The 14,410-nt window shown below is 41.5% G+C and overlaps 2 protein-coding genes across 5 annotated transcripts in view; one reads left to right on the top strand and one right to left on the bottom strand.

Moving 5' to 3' along the window:
* LOC132787506 (tyrosine-protein phosphatase 99A) overlaps positions 1-1,393 on the bottom strand; it is a 110,310-nt gene extending 108,917 nt beyond the window's left edge. For 2 of the 4 annotated variants that reach the window (XM_060794578.1, XM_060794579.1), the window contains exon 1: positions 943-1,393. The gene's annotated coding sequence lies outside the window, so the exon portion shown is untranslated. The remainder of the gene's footprint in view (positions 1-942) is intronic. The other 2 variants (XM_060794575.1, XM_060794576.1) reach the window with 1 other exon arrangement.
* Positions 1-14,410, top strand: part of LOC132787507 (uncharacterized protein C2orf42 homolog) — a 139,686-nt gene that overhangs the window by 115,042 nt on the left and 10,234 nt on the right. The window lies entirely within an intron of this gene.

Below are 14,410 nucleotides of genomic sequence, written 5' to 3'. Positions count from 1 at the left end.
TTGCTCGACTGGCCAAAACGGGGCACAAAATGGCCAAAATGCCAGCACAAAATATGTACAGCAATTGAATGAGCAACGGCTCCCGTCTCTCGTCTCCCATCTCTCGTCTCCCATCTCACTCACAAGCAAAAGAAATGCGAGTGAAATTAAGAAAAATGGACGCAAAGGGTTCGCTTCGATTCGAGCCACTCTGGTTTTGTTCTGGCGCGCTCTTAGTGTTTGTTAAATGGCACATGCACAGTTGATCGAGGTCCTTTTTGTGTGTCAGCGTGTGAGTGTGTGTGTTTGTGCGTTTGTTAATGCCTAGCTATTAGCCAATGGTGGGCGTTGAACGTTGAATCTTGGGTACGCAATTTCGAAACTTTTCAAAGTCGTTTACGAAATGCCAAAACAATTCTTTGGTTAAGTAAAAGCGCCAACAGCCACTAATTAAACTAATTAATTGGGAGCGCGGGCAAATGGGAGGGAACATTTGAAAGGTTATTTCAAACAAATTGATTATGAAAATCACCCAAAGTGGGTCAATCGAGCGGAATGGCTAGAAAACTTTATGCGGCCAAATTATGCGAAATATGTTGGCGGAAAAAAACGCATTCGCTTGGCCTTTTTTTTGCCGCTTGGCCTGGTTACGAGCTTTGAATGCTCGAATTTTAGCCAGACGCTAAGCGCTAAATTATTGAGCCTTAAAGGCCAGAGCCAAGGCAAAACACACAGACACAGACAACTTTGGCTGTTGCTGCAACGCGAATGGGTGGAAAGGATGAAATTTGCATTCATGCCGCGTGGCATTTAAGTGTGGAATACTTTGTGGCGCCTGATTTACATACTCGCCGCCGCCAACTCTTTGAATGCCACATGAGATGAGTTATGAGTGCTGATTGTGGGTCAGAGAAGTCTGTTTCAGTCTGTTTCGGTCGGCTACCAACCAAAAATGAGGCGCACCTTTTGCTGTGGTTCCCTTCTTGATTGCCACACGGGCTGATTGCGGCTGACAGCCGGTTGAGGCAAAGCACTAACGACGCGTTCAGATTTAATTTCATTTTTCTGCTTTATGTATGCTTTACTTTTTCTTTGTTTGGGCAAAAATCACAAATATTTTTTATATATATTTATTTTTTCTTGTTTCGCGGTATTCATTCATTCATACACTCTTGAGACACTCTCGGCACGAGGCCTTCAAATATTTGCTTGGCTTGGTCGCCTTTAACTTCGGCTTTTCAACGTTGCCAACAACGTTGCAGCACAATACACGATAACTTGGCGCTTGCTGCTTTGGCGGCTGTGGCAACATTCAACTTGCGGCTGAAGCGTTTCAGCGTCCTGGACGCGCACACACGCGACGCGAACGCACGAGGTCCGTCAGCGGTTGCGGACACATCCTTACGAGCGCACAACAAACACGAAACTGAAGCACATTCGGTTTTTGCGCTAATAAATTCTCAGCTCATCAGCGTTCAGCGTCGAAGCACAGCTCGAACTTCGGCCCACACGACCCACAGCGACCCGAACGTATCTGCGTATCCACCACGATGTTGCCGACGCTGTCGCTTGCTTTACCGTTGTTGCTTTACAGTTGTTTTTGCTACTGCTGCTGCACTTCGTTTCGTTTGCCTGCCTTGATTTCTGTGCGCGTGTTTCGCTTCCTACTCGGTCCGGTCCTTGGTAGCACACAGCTCTCTGAGAGCTTGAAGTAAGCATGAGAGCGCAGTTTGTCGACTCCGAAATACACCACGATTTCCGAAATATACTCGCACACAGTTCTGATAAGCCAGACAACTGATAAGACTCTCTTAGCACACGATACGCTCGCGACCTACACAAACAATTTATGCTGTGGCACAATTGTTCATAGCAGAAGCAATATTTAGCTAGTGGGCAAACAAATGTATATCTAATTTGTAGGTGTACTAACTAAATCGAAATCTAAACCAAAATGTTTCTCGATACTGATTGAAAACTGAGTTTTCGAAAAATAATGACACACATTATAACAAAATATATATTTAGTATATTGAATTTAAAGAAGATTAATGCATAAAACTGATAAACAATAATATTTTAAAAATAAATTCGTTATGTTTCTTTTAACTGAACACCTGTTGGCCTAAGTCCATGATTCCTTTACGACATGAGTCCTTCACATAATGTTAAAACTAACATACCAGAAACCATTAAAAGAAAACTGTTTCTTACAGAAGACAAGTTAAGGGGATAAATTGAAATCGAATTTACTGTACGTTAAGTACCCAAAGGTGTTAGACAATGAATTTTAGCAGCTTTCCTTCGAATACTCGTACACAGCCAACCTAAGTAAGCAGAGCTCTTTACATGAACATAGCTCTGTAAATTAGCTAATGTGGCTGGTACAGACATTTCGAAATTCGAATATTCTAAAACGACCCCTTCGTTACGCTAACAGTCAGCGTTCTGTAGAGGAACACAATATTCTACAGAGCTGTTATCTTTAACAGACAGCTGTTATCGTGCTATTGCTGTACAGAGATTTCGAATATGAAAAAATCACCCCTTCGCTTATGCTCTAACATTAAATGTAAAGCAAGACAGGCAAGGCATGAGGGTTAACAGAGCCTGTTAGAATACGTACTCAGTCACCCCTTCGTTTAGCGCGAATGTTGCTGGATATGGGATTTAACATAACAGCTATAGCTGGAGAACTGAAAAGCAGAGACTGTTGTTACTATCAGTTCGAAAATCGAATTTGATTTTTACGGCTATGACAAAGGGATGTTAATATGTACAGCATTGGATTGTTTGAGACTGTTAATTCTCCTTGCAATCACAGCAATAATATTAACATAACATGTTGAACATTATGCCCCACTTTGAATGCAAACATTTTACTCGAATTCTTAATACAGTAACAGCATAACCACAGTATCATTTTAAAACTGCTAAGCAAAGTGAAGCACATTTTGAAGATTATTGTGAAATAATGCAATATTAAAAGAATTTTATATAAATTGTGAAGCTAATAAAAGTTATTAAAACAAAACTCTTAATAAATTAGGATTATTGATACAATATTTAAAAATTCCGGAATGTGCAATTCTTACCATTACTATACGCTACGCTAAGAGCTATTAAGAAATATTATGACGCTCATTCATTTAATTTGATTTCAGATTATGATTATATGTCTGCCAGCAGTCAACTACTTCTATATGTTTAACATTCTGTAAATCAACAACAGCCTATGTTACCTCAGCAGTCTGTTATTCTACTTTCCTTACTTAACAGTTTTGTGTTGAAGCAACAGAGCGAATCGCGCTAACAAGGAAAGCAGATTCAACATCATCGGTTATTTGTTGGCATTACGTATACGCAACGCTCTGTAATGGCAACACAGTAGAGCAGTAGGGCTATTACAGAGCAACTGTTTGGCATTCCTTAACGAGCACCTGCTTCCTGCCACAGACATAAGCAAACGTTAGCGACGCCCCTAGACCAACCTCTCCGACAATTTAATTGCAATGAGCTGTAAATACAAAATGCGTTTACACCCACCAATAAATGCCATCCTCCCTCCCTCCCTGCCTCACCAGCACTCACCCTCCCTTTGCTGGCTGCAGTAAGTCGAACATGTTTGCAGTCATGTTAATCACAGGCTGTTGCAGGCTCTGATGTCGTGTAGAACTACGAGTAAGACCGCTGTCAACGCCTTTGTAGCTGGGAGTCAACCCCTAAAATGAAGACAGCGTCAATTAGAGCAAAATTTTAAATTGCAAAAAATTGCAACAATGCAGCAACAAGGGTGGGGTGAGAGAGAGAGGGTAGAGGAGAGTACATCAGGCGTAACCGAAACTAATTCGCAACAAGCGCAATAAAAATTATGAACAATAGCGGAAATTAGGCATGCCAGAGGCCTGCACACACACATAGGGATACAGATACCGGAAGGAAGGAAGGGAGGATAGATAGACAGAGACGGACAGATGGACGGACGGAGAAGAAGTCACTGGTGGCAGGACTTTGTTACTCACTTGCGGTGCTACACAGCATTGACAGCGTAACGAAACGTTAACCAAAGCGTAACGAATGTACGCGTGCTGCTAAAAGGAAGCGAGGGGGGAACGGAGAAGGATAACCGAAACTCAGATTGGCGACTGCCAGACGGCGAATGTGACAGCAGTAGAAACAGGAGCACTAGCAGCAGCAGCAACATCGACTGCCATTTGGGGGCAACACTTTCGCTGCAACGGGAAATGGCGGCTTGCCCGGCGGGCCAAAGTTCATGGCTCCCGCCAAGCGCAAAGTTTAATTAGCAACTTTTTTGTTTGTTGCTCGCGTTGAGTGGTTGCTGCTGTCGATGTCGTTGCCGTTGCTGTTGCTGCTGATGCTGCTGCTGTTGCAGTTTCCGGTGATGCACCTTTTGGCTCCCGGGCGAATGCACATGGTTCGTGGTCGTAGTAAACTGATAGCTCAACTCCTTCTTCGCTTGTGTGCGCACCATGTGTGTGATTGTGTTAAAAAACTTGCTGTCGAACCGAGCAAGGATAAAGGATGCTGTCGTTGCTGCTGCAACTCCCTGCTTCTACTGTTCTTGCTGCTGCTCGAGAACGACGACGACGACGAGGGCGAATGACACTTGACAGTGATTTATGGCCGAGGTCACTAATAACCCGACTAAACTGAGCGGCAAGTGCAAATCTGGGTCGATGCGGCGAAGTAAAGCGGGTAAGTACTGCTCTGATTCGTTCACTCCCCCCTCCCACACTTTTCCCTCACTTACACTCGCACTCGCCTTGCTGCCCTCTTGAGTTGCTCTGGCAACATTGTGCCGCTCTCATTGTTACGAATTTTGTTTCAGAGTTCAGCAACTACGTCGAGTATTTTCATGCCGCAAATGTTGCAATTTTGAGCCGAAAACGCTCACATGTGCAATCATTTTTTATCGTAAATCTAGCCGCCCAAGATCTAAGCGGCTGTTACGAATCGCAGTCATGTGGTGCGGTTGCCAGGCTAACTTCAGCCCCTTGCCCAGCGGGGTGTTAAATTGCCGCGGCAACTTCCTCTCTTTCTCATTCGTTGCCATTAACCTTCTGTCAATTTCAATAAGGCCATTTCACAAAAAAAACTATCTCGCAAATCTGTTGCGAGCTGAGGCATAAAACGCATTAGACATCCGATGACAGCACATTGTCAAGATGTAACCGATAAATCTGCCACATAGCAACGTATGCACTCTTCATTCAACAGCAGATTTCCGCTTTCAACTTATGTCACAAAATGCAGCTGCAAGTGAAGTTCGCTTGAATTATAGATCACATTAAATGGATCATTTGACAAAGCTGCGACACATGAGTGCATTTTACCCTGTTTATTAAACTAGTCTAGCAAAGAGTTGAAATGCATATGCAAATGCACATGAAATTACATTGATAAATCATCAATTAAGAACTGATTTGTATTAAAGTTAAATACTTATTGTAAATATTAATGACTTCAAATAATTCTAATTGAATTTGTAAAATATTTAAATAAAAGACAAAGACTCCCCCAAAGACATTTCTCCCATAGCAGTTTGTGCTTTTGGGGTCAGATTTTATGCGGTTACCATTATGGTTAATTTATATTTTCACTTCACCGTTTGTGAACTATTGTTTCACCTACACACACAGCACGCCAATGGAGGTGATGGTGAGGAGGGGTGGCAGAGGAGGAGCAATGCTTGTTGCCATTTCCGTTTCCGTTCGCCACTGTCGGCTTCATGTCTACATGTTCCGTTTGTTCTGTTGTCGTGTTTGCCAGGACACTGTGTTGTGTTGCACATAAATCGTTTAAAATAAAGTGATAATTGCATTTGTGTTTCGTCTGTCAAAAGGACGTCAGCTCAGCTTGCAACTGTGTGTGTGTGAGGGGTATAACACCGAAATGAAACAGGTCGGTCGACTGGCAGTCTGGCCGTCTCGCCGCCGCCACTTGCGCGACATTTTATGAGTGTCGCCGCCATATGAATAATTGCTATAGCAGCCAATTTGAATGCCGTTGCGATACCATTCAGAGAGAGAGTGGAGATCCAACCAACCAATCTCTCTTCCTCTTTTCACGCGGCCCCTTTGTCGACCAAACGAATTCCGGGCTGACCAAATTTTCGGGGGTTGTCGATGTCACTGTTGCATCGCATGCGTATCTTTCACTCTCTATGTGTACGTGTGTGTGTGTGTGTGTGTGTTAATTTCGCTGTCACTCTGAAGTGGATTAAAGTATTTGCGTCGACTTACACCCTAACACGAGTGCAACATCCAACCAACCCCTCTGCGCATCCCCCGGCGAGAGACGAGAGTCAACAGTCGCCGACTGCAGATGAAACATTCATGGAGTTCATGTTAAGCACTTTCTTTTTTATTATACTCTATATATTTGTATGTATGCATGTATGAGTATGAATCGCAACTCGTACCTTTGCCAGTGCTCTGATTAATATGCGACGCCCCGTTGTTATCCACAATGGATGCGACTCGCGCTCGTCTGTTGCTGGCGTGTGAATCGGCCAAGTGTTGCCTTGCCTTTGCCACCTTAAAGCCCCTCGGAACCCTCATTCAATTGAAACGTTAATCAAATAGCATTAATATTTATATTGTTTTCTTTTTTTTTCTTTTTTTTTTTGCACCGAAAAGGGGGTGCAATGCACTGTTGACGTCGACGTCAATTGCGGTGTTTTGTGCCGCATTCGGTGAAGGGATTCAACTTGAATGCAAATATTGCTTAAGTGCCGCATTTTTCAGACACCACACCGCATGTGGCAAATTAGGCCACTTTCGATGCAAGCTCAGGCAGGCGGCATTGCGCACTCATTACATATTCAGCATGTTGATTTCGACTCGAAATGGAGTTTCAATTTCATTTTTCAATTGCACTTCGTTTACTGAACCTCATCACGGAATTGGCTTTTCTTTTCAATAACCTCTTCTTGCAAAAGTGTCTTGGCCTTGTCACGCCTCCAATGTACGAGTATTTGACCTGACCCACAAAGTGTATGGGGTTAAATGCTAGTGAACCTTGCGTGCCGCCATTAAAAAAACGTGTCGATTTGATGAATGGCGTTTATTAAGTAAACAATTCGAGCTATTTGCAGCCTAATTGAGGCCCATGCATCAACGTGTTGTGGCAGTTAAATGGCTTATTAATATTTAACGACCATTTATAAAAAAAAAAAAAAAAACAAGAAAACACCTCAAATAAATTAAGCACAAACGCAACATGTCGCAAGTGACCAAGAGAGAAGGCTTCTCATCACATGTTTAATTGTTGACCATTTGCCTAATTTTTTTGCAAAGGAAGTCAATTTGACGCGCTGCACCACAACAAGGACTATGACAAGGGGCATGCACCGCTCGCTGTCGTTGCATGTCCGATTCACCTACCTAAAAAAAAAAGCGAGTGAGTGAGAAAAAGTGGCAAGAGGACGAGCGAGAGTTCTCGCCGAGCAAAACATGGTAAATAACTGCAGTTGTGCGGGCTTTTAAGTGCTCGTCAGGGGAAATGAGTTTCAGTTTCAGTTTCAGTTTGAGCTTCAGCTTCAGCTTTGCATGCAGCACGCTCATTTTTTTTCTATTCATACTCTGTCGAAATATTTATGTCCATATGCACTTCATGTGAAACACTAACGAAATCAAAGTAGTAAAAAATGGTCGTGTTTAAGTATTAAGTGGGCAAAAAAAAAAACCATTCCTGGAATGAAAGCACTTCTGCTCCTGTCACTAACGGCCTTTGAAATGTGTGTGCTTTGGACTCTTCTCTCTGTCCCTGGCAAATGCAGAAATATTTAAATAAAAAACTTGTATATAAAGCATTCAAATAGTCAGAGATAAGGCAAGACTGATTTGCGAAAAAAATTATTAATTAAATTTTACAAAGAGTAAACATATATTTATAAAAAATTATGATTTAATATTGATAGTATACAAAATAAATGGAATTTTCTTCTTCTGAATTAAAGAACTCAATCTACTTTTTGCCAACATGTTATTTATGCAAAATAATACGAAAATCATTCATGATTATGTCGCAGTTGATTATACAGGTTTATGCCAACCATATGTGGACATTTCATCAGTGTGAGCAATTGCTGTGCTTAGTTTGCTTAGTTGTTAATGCCTGACAACTGCTCATTGTGCAATTCGTAATTCTCTCTTTTTCACATTATAACTCAACACCACTTAAATGTTGGCAAACAATTTTAGCATTTGAGGCAAAGCTCTCCAACTACAGTTGCTGTTGCTTCATCATTTCCACTTTCGGTTGCGAAATCATAAAAATTAAATAAAATATGCATTATGTACAAAAAGTTTAACTAAAAGTGCGCCAAGCGTTGTTGCCTGACAAGCTCATTTCTATGCAGCAGCATCCCACACACACACACATACACACACACAGACCACACATCCAACTGGCAACTGTAGTGACAATAAATACATATGCAGCCAGAGAGACAGAGAGTTGGCGGCAGTCTCGTCCTTGTCCTTATCCTTATCCTCTGCCTTTGCCTCATCCTCGTTGGCATTATAGAAATCCCGTTAAACCCACTTAATTCAATAAAACACCTTTCACACACTTGGCGCTAAAGCCGACAACAAACTATAACATTTAGCGTTTGAGTGTAAGTGTGCATATGTGTGTGTGTGTGTGTCGTGAGTGTGCGTGTGTGTGTGTGTGTGCGCCATTGCTTTAGAGTGTGCGCCAAAAGCTACTTCATGACTGCAATTTACGTTTAAAGTTACTTAAAGTTGCTAACGACAAAAGTTATAATTGCATAACGTGCTCACGAGGTGGGGCAGAGTGAAGTGCCACACACACTCACACACACACACACACACTCGCACATATGTAGTAGCGCGCAGTTGCAACTAACTAAAATGCCGCCATTGCCTGGCATTCGCATGCGAGGCAGCAGATGGCAACCGGAAATGAAACGTAAATCAAATAAGTAAGAAGCGTAAATGCGCGCACACACACTCACACACACACACATGCAGGACTCACACTCATTCCCTTGGCAAAAGCACACAAGTGTATTGTCATTAGCGACAAGGACGAGACATCGCAACGACAACGACATCAAGCGAGAGCTGAACGAGAGAGGAGGAGGGGACGACAGCGGCAACGACGAATCTCTGGCGGCTACCGAAATTGAAAAGTTTATGGGAAGTGCATTTTTCGTGAAAGTGGCAGCATTCATTGTATAGTTTTGTGCGCCAAGGGAAAGCGATTCAGGAAATTGTTCATATTATAAATAAAAGCGGAAAATGTTGCGAGTTTTGCTGGCGCAAGCGAGCGAGCAGGGCAATGACGGATGTGACACACCCAAAACGCATGTCCTGCTGACTGTCGACTGTCGTCCGTCGACGTCTGTTCTCACTGTCTTTTCATTGAGTTCAGGCGAACAGTGTCAACAGCACGCAATTGAGGATGGGGGGAACGTAAGGTGAGATGGGGTAAAGGGGTGAAGGGGCGTGCAAGTATGTCGCAACGCCCGTCAATTCCTTTTCCCATTTTCATTACTTTTAAATGCGTTGCGCTGAATTAGAAGCATTTCATTTCATTTTTACAACTACATTTTCTCGTCTTTCGTCTGCTCCCACAGTTTCGGGAGGCGTTACAAGAAGGTGTTAAAAATGTTTAACGTCTTAATAGCCCTTCGTTGTGTGTGCCCCAAAAAAAAAATCAACGGAAAACTGGGCGTGCGTGTATTCTGCGTCTTTTCCTTTCGTACCTCACTCACACTTCTGCCCCCTCTGTATCTCTGTGTTCTTTCTTTTCCGCACATTATTCTCCACTTTTGCTGTCTTTCGCACACGCAGCGTCGCTTTTGATGTTGCCATTCTATTTCCGCTCTGCACCCGACAGTATGCGGAGTTTTTCCTTTTATACGTTTTTTTTTTGGTGTTCTTGTTGTTGGCGTCGAGCTTAGCTTTGGAATAATCTCAGTGTGAGACATGGTCGTTGGCTTGACTGAAGGGTTGCATACGAAACGAAAAAAAAAAATCGTTTTAAGTAATGGCCTAACGAGTTGGCATTCTTTTTGATTGAGAATTCTTCAATTAACGCTGTGGGAGTTGTGTAATTTGATTTTGCTCAAACTTGACTCAAATTGTCATATTTAATTGAGTTTTGCATAATAAGCGACAGTTAGGGAAAAAACAACCAAAACACTAAACACCATAATTATGCACAAAAAATAAACAAAATGTAGTCTATGGGGAATAAAACAAGTAAGAAAGATACAATCGAGTGTGCTTGACTGTGAAATACCTGTTACCCATTTTTTTTATAAAACTTTGTTTTAAAAATATACTAAATAAATATACCAAAAAATACTGAAATAAACTGAAATATATGTTTGGTGAATCGATGTAGAGATACATTCAAAATATACCATACTAAATTTATATACCACAAAAATACTAAACGCTATATTTGGTATATATGTATATAAAAATGAACCAAATAATTATTGACAAAATACTAATACATACCGACGGATATATATGGTATATATGTATATGTAGAGTAGAGTATTACATACTAAATTAATACACCACAAAAATACTAAAAATATACCAGTATATATTTATATTTGGTATATCGGTATAGTAACACATTCAGAAAATACCACAGAGTACAAAATATACCATATTGCTAGGAAGAGCAACCAAGACCCGTTTGCAGGTGGCATCTATCTGCCTGTTAAATATATTTTCCTGCGGTTACAACATTATAACACTCTTCTATCCTATAATAAGCGGGTATCAAAATCTATAGCAAATGTAAATTGAATTGCTGCCCATGAAAATCACGAGCTGTATCTGTGTTAAAAATTGAATAACTCAAATCTGTAGAGCATTAAACTTCCGAATATTCGTCTTGCTAAAGCAGTATATAAAAATATGAATACGTTTCATACATTTTGTAAATGGAAATGTAAAATCGAGTATTTTACATGAATTCATCGCATTTAAATGCATTTTGTCTATAACTTTGCTGAATACCAAATGGCTGCATTAAGCAACATTTATGTGCACACAAAACACAACACGTCTGCCCACACACATCCCCTTAAGATTATATGAATGAGCAGAGGAAGCAAATCGGCTTATCAATGACTGAACAGCAATCCAGATGCCTAGACATATATGTACATATATAGATAGTATGTTTAAATGCGTACAAATGGAGAATTTACTATTGTCAAATGATGAATATTCTCCCTACACATACATAATTCGAATTTGCAATTTCAATGGAAATTAAATGCAATTCTCGTGTTAATTTCTAAATCGGCATTGCCAGTAACAAAAAAAAAATGAATATATTCTACGTATTTGGGAGTGCTCATCATTTAATTTACACCGAAACTGCAAATGCAAAATGAGGCCAAGCAAAACATAATTTCAATTTCCGTTGCAATTACTCCCCCTGAACAACCCCAGCTTAAATAATTCAAATTAGATGTAAAAATATTTTAGCTGTATGTAGTGACAACCTGTCGTCGTCATTATGGTCATCATGAACTCAATGCAATATTTTTGGTCAGGAATTAATTTAGTTTCGTTGCCGCATCGCAATGAAATAATGTAGCCCCCTTCTTCCCTCGTCGTTGTTCGAGCTTTTGGCAAAATATTTTAATAATTTATGAGAACGACACAACATTTCAATTGTTCAGTCGTGTTCAATTGATCGCGACCCCTATTAAAATTTACACATGAAATATTTAAGCGATTGCAGGCAGCAGTCGAAAGCGTAATGAACGTAACAAACAGTTCCACATCAAATGCTTCAGATACTTATGTGTATATGTGGTAATTACATGATTTATCGCATTCAATAATGTGAGCAGCAATGTCATAAATCGAGTTCGTGGGTCCGCTGAGCCTCGCGGCCAAATTATTTGGGCGCGGTTCACTTAATCAGGCTTCATAAACAAGACTGGCAATTTAGTTGAAATTAAAACATTGATGGTCAATAAAATGCCTTCAGAATGCTGCCAGGCCTGGCTTTAATATGATTTTGTTGTCATTCCCGTTGTTGTTGGGTAAGTGTGCATATTGCGTATGCGACATGTTGGTGAAATGTCAAGTCAGCGGCAGCAACAGCAGCAGCAGCAAAAACGACGCGATTTCGTCTATCATTTCACTCATCTATCAATTTAGATAGGCCTAGGCAAAGACACCAAAAACGAGGCGTAGTCGTTAGACACACAAACAGACAGAAAGACATACAGACAGACAGCAAGACAGACTGATAGCTAGGCAGACAGACATATTGGGAGACTGAGCGACAGACTGTCGTTTGACAATCAACGCATTGGGCTGCTTTAGCCACGTTTGGTATCTTAATGAAGTATCGATTTCTCGATTTCTCGCATTCTCGATTTCCTTTCTCTTTTTCTGTTTGTGTGCCTTGTGGCAAAATTCCTGCGAGTCATGTAAATCACTTATTACATTCGTTTCTTTCTCGCTTTTGCGCTGCGCTACGCTGCGATTCCATTCCATTCTTCTGCTGTCTATGCTTGTGCTCCGGTGTTCAGATGCCATGTTTATTGACGCAAAATTTTGCTTTTCCTGTCCTGTTCTGTGTGCTGTTCTGCTCGGAGATTTCTTGTGCAAATCTGTGGAACTTAATCTGAAATTAGTTTTAAGCTCGTAACGAATTTTACTAACCAAATTGTCATAATGGCAAATAACAACGGAAATAATGACCTAAGAGAAAATGAAATCAGGCAATGAACCAATCTAAACGCATCTAAATGTGTTTGTGTGTGCCTGATGCTCATATCTAACCGACTGACTGTCTTGTTGTCTCGCTTCGCATACATATCGCATGTGCTGCTGTGTGCGGTGGCGTATACGTGATGACTTTGCAAATAGCATTGGGGGGCAATCATATTGAAAGCTGAGCGCATAAAAGTGTATGCTGTGTGATATGCGTTATTCGTTGTATCTGTATCTGAGACTGTATCTGTATTCGATGACCAACACACTGCGAACGAACACTGAGCTTCTGATAACACAAATGTAATTTCGGTAATTTGTTTCCTGCTAATGCTCAGCCGGATATGATTTCTTTTAGTAATAATTGAATAGAGCCTTCGACTCTCGCTCGCATATTTGCCTTGATTCTATTCAGTGAAAGTGTCTACTCTGCCAGCTTAAAGGATTGCTCTCTCTCTCTCACTCTTCGCGTGATAAAATCCAAATTAAGTTTTACTCTTTCTATTATATCCAAAAAGAGAGGAAGAAGCAACGAGCCCCCAGTCACGACGCTGCTTGGCACTTAAACAAATGAAGCTGTCGGCGACGCGTTATTTATTAGCGCTGCTGCAGTTGAACATTTTCAGCCTCAAATGCTTTTTTATTAATTTGTCTTGTGGCCACTCGCACACACACACACACACACGTTCACTCGAGAATGTGCGAAAAGTTGCGGTGGGCTGAAAAAGAGATGAGGAGGAGAGGAAAGAGAGCCAACAACCGCGACAATCAGCTCTTATTCATTGGCTGCAATCTCGAGTCTGTTGGCTGCAACTACACTTATTTGTCTGGCCCAAACTACGCGCACTCTCTCTCTCTCTCTCTCTCTCACTCTATATTTGTCTCTCTTTCTAGCTCTTAGTATATTTGCTTCTTTATCGTATGTTAAAGTCAGCGTTCATGCAAAATTTTTAAGTGCTTTGTAGAAAGTTGTGCGCAGTGCCGTTCAAATGACGTCGCTTTGTTTAAAATGTTCCGCCTGCTGAGCAGTCAAATGTGGGCGTGGCAGTCTACATACACACACACACATACAATCGTTCACACACACAATGCTAATTCGCAGCGGGTGACAAAGTAAATTATGATATTCGTTTCCCGACTAACAGACTGCGTGCACTTCCTGCCTTATTTTTTCCTCTCTCTCTTTCTCTCTCTCTCTCTCTCTCTTTCGCTTTCTCTTGCTCTCTCCCTTTCTGTTGCTGGCTGGGCAGTTGGAGTGCCGGCTTTTCCATTTGCGGCGGTCGGCGGCTGCGACGCGTGATTTGTTGCGAGGAGCGGCGCGCGTTTGTCGCGCCTCCAACTCAGACTCCTTTGCATTGCAAACCAAACCAGCCAAGCGGATGAGCACTTGGAAGTTTCGGCGTATCTGTTTTTGAGCTTCTTAATGGAAAGTTTTTGGGGGCGAAATTTACGATATGCCAAGGTCCGCCGCCGTCGTCGTCGTCGTCGCCGCCAGTCGCCAACCGGCGTCATGTGAAGATAAGTAATATTCAAGGTGGGGCACTGCACAAAATTGAAACTGGATTTATATTTGGCTTTAAGTGAATTAGTTTCAAGTTGAAATGCAAAATGAAGCTGATCTTCATCTTCACCATCAACTGCTGCTTGTCACATCGTTTACGAATTTAATGTCACTTTGA

The sequence above is a fragment of the Drosophila nasuta genome, chromosome 2R (assembly GCF_023558535.2).
Source record: "Drosophila nasuta strain 15112-1781.00 chromosome 2R, ASM2355853v1, whole genome shotgun sequence".
Classification (NCBI taxonomy): domain Eukaryota; kingdom Metazoa; phylum Arthropoda; class Insecta; order Diptera; family Drosophilidae; genus Drosophila; species Drosophila nasuta.
Note: the sequence above shows the minus strand (reverse complement) of the source record. Positions and strands in the feature narration are given on the sequence as shown.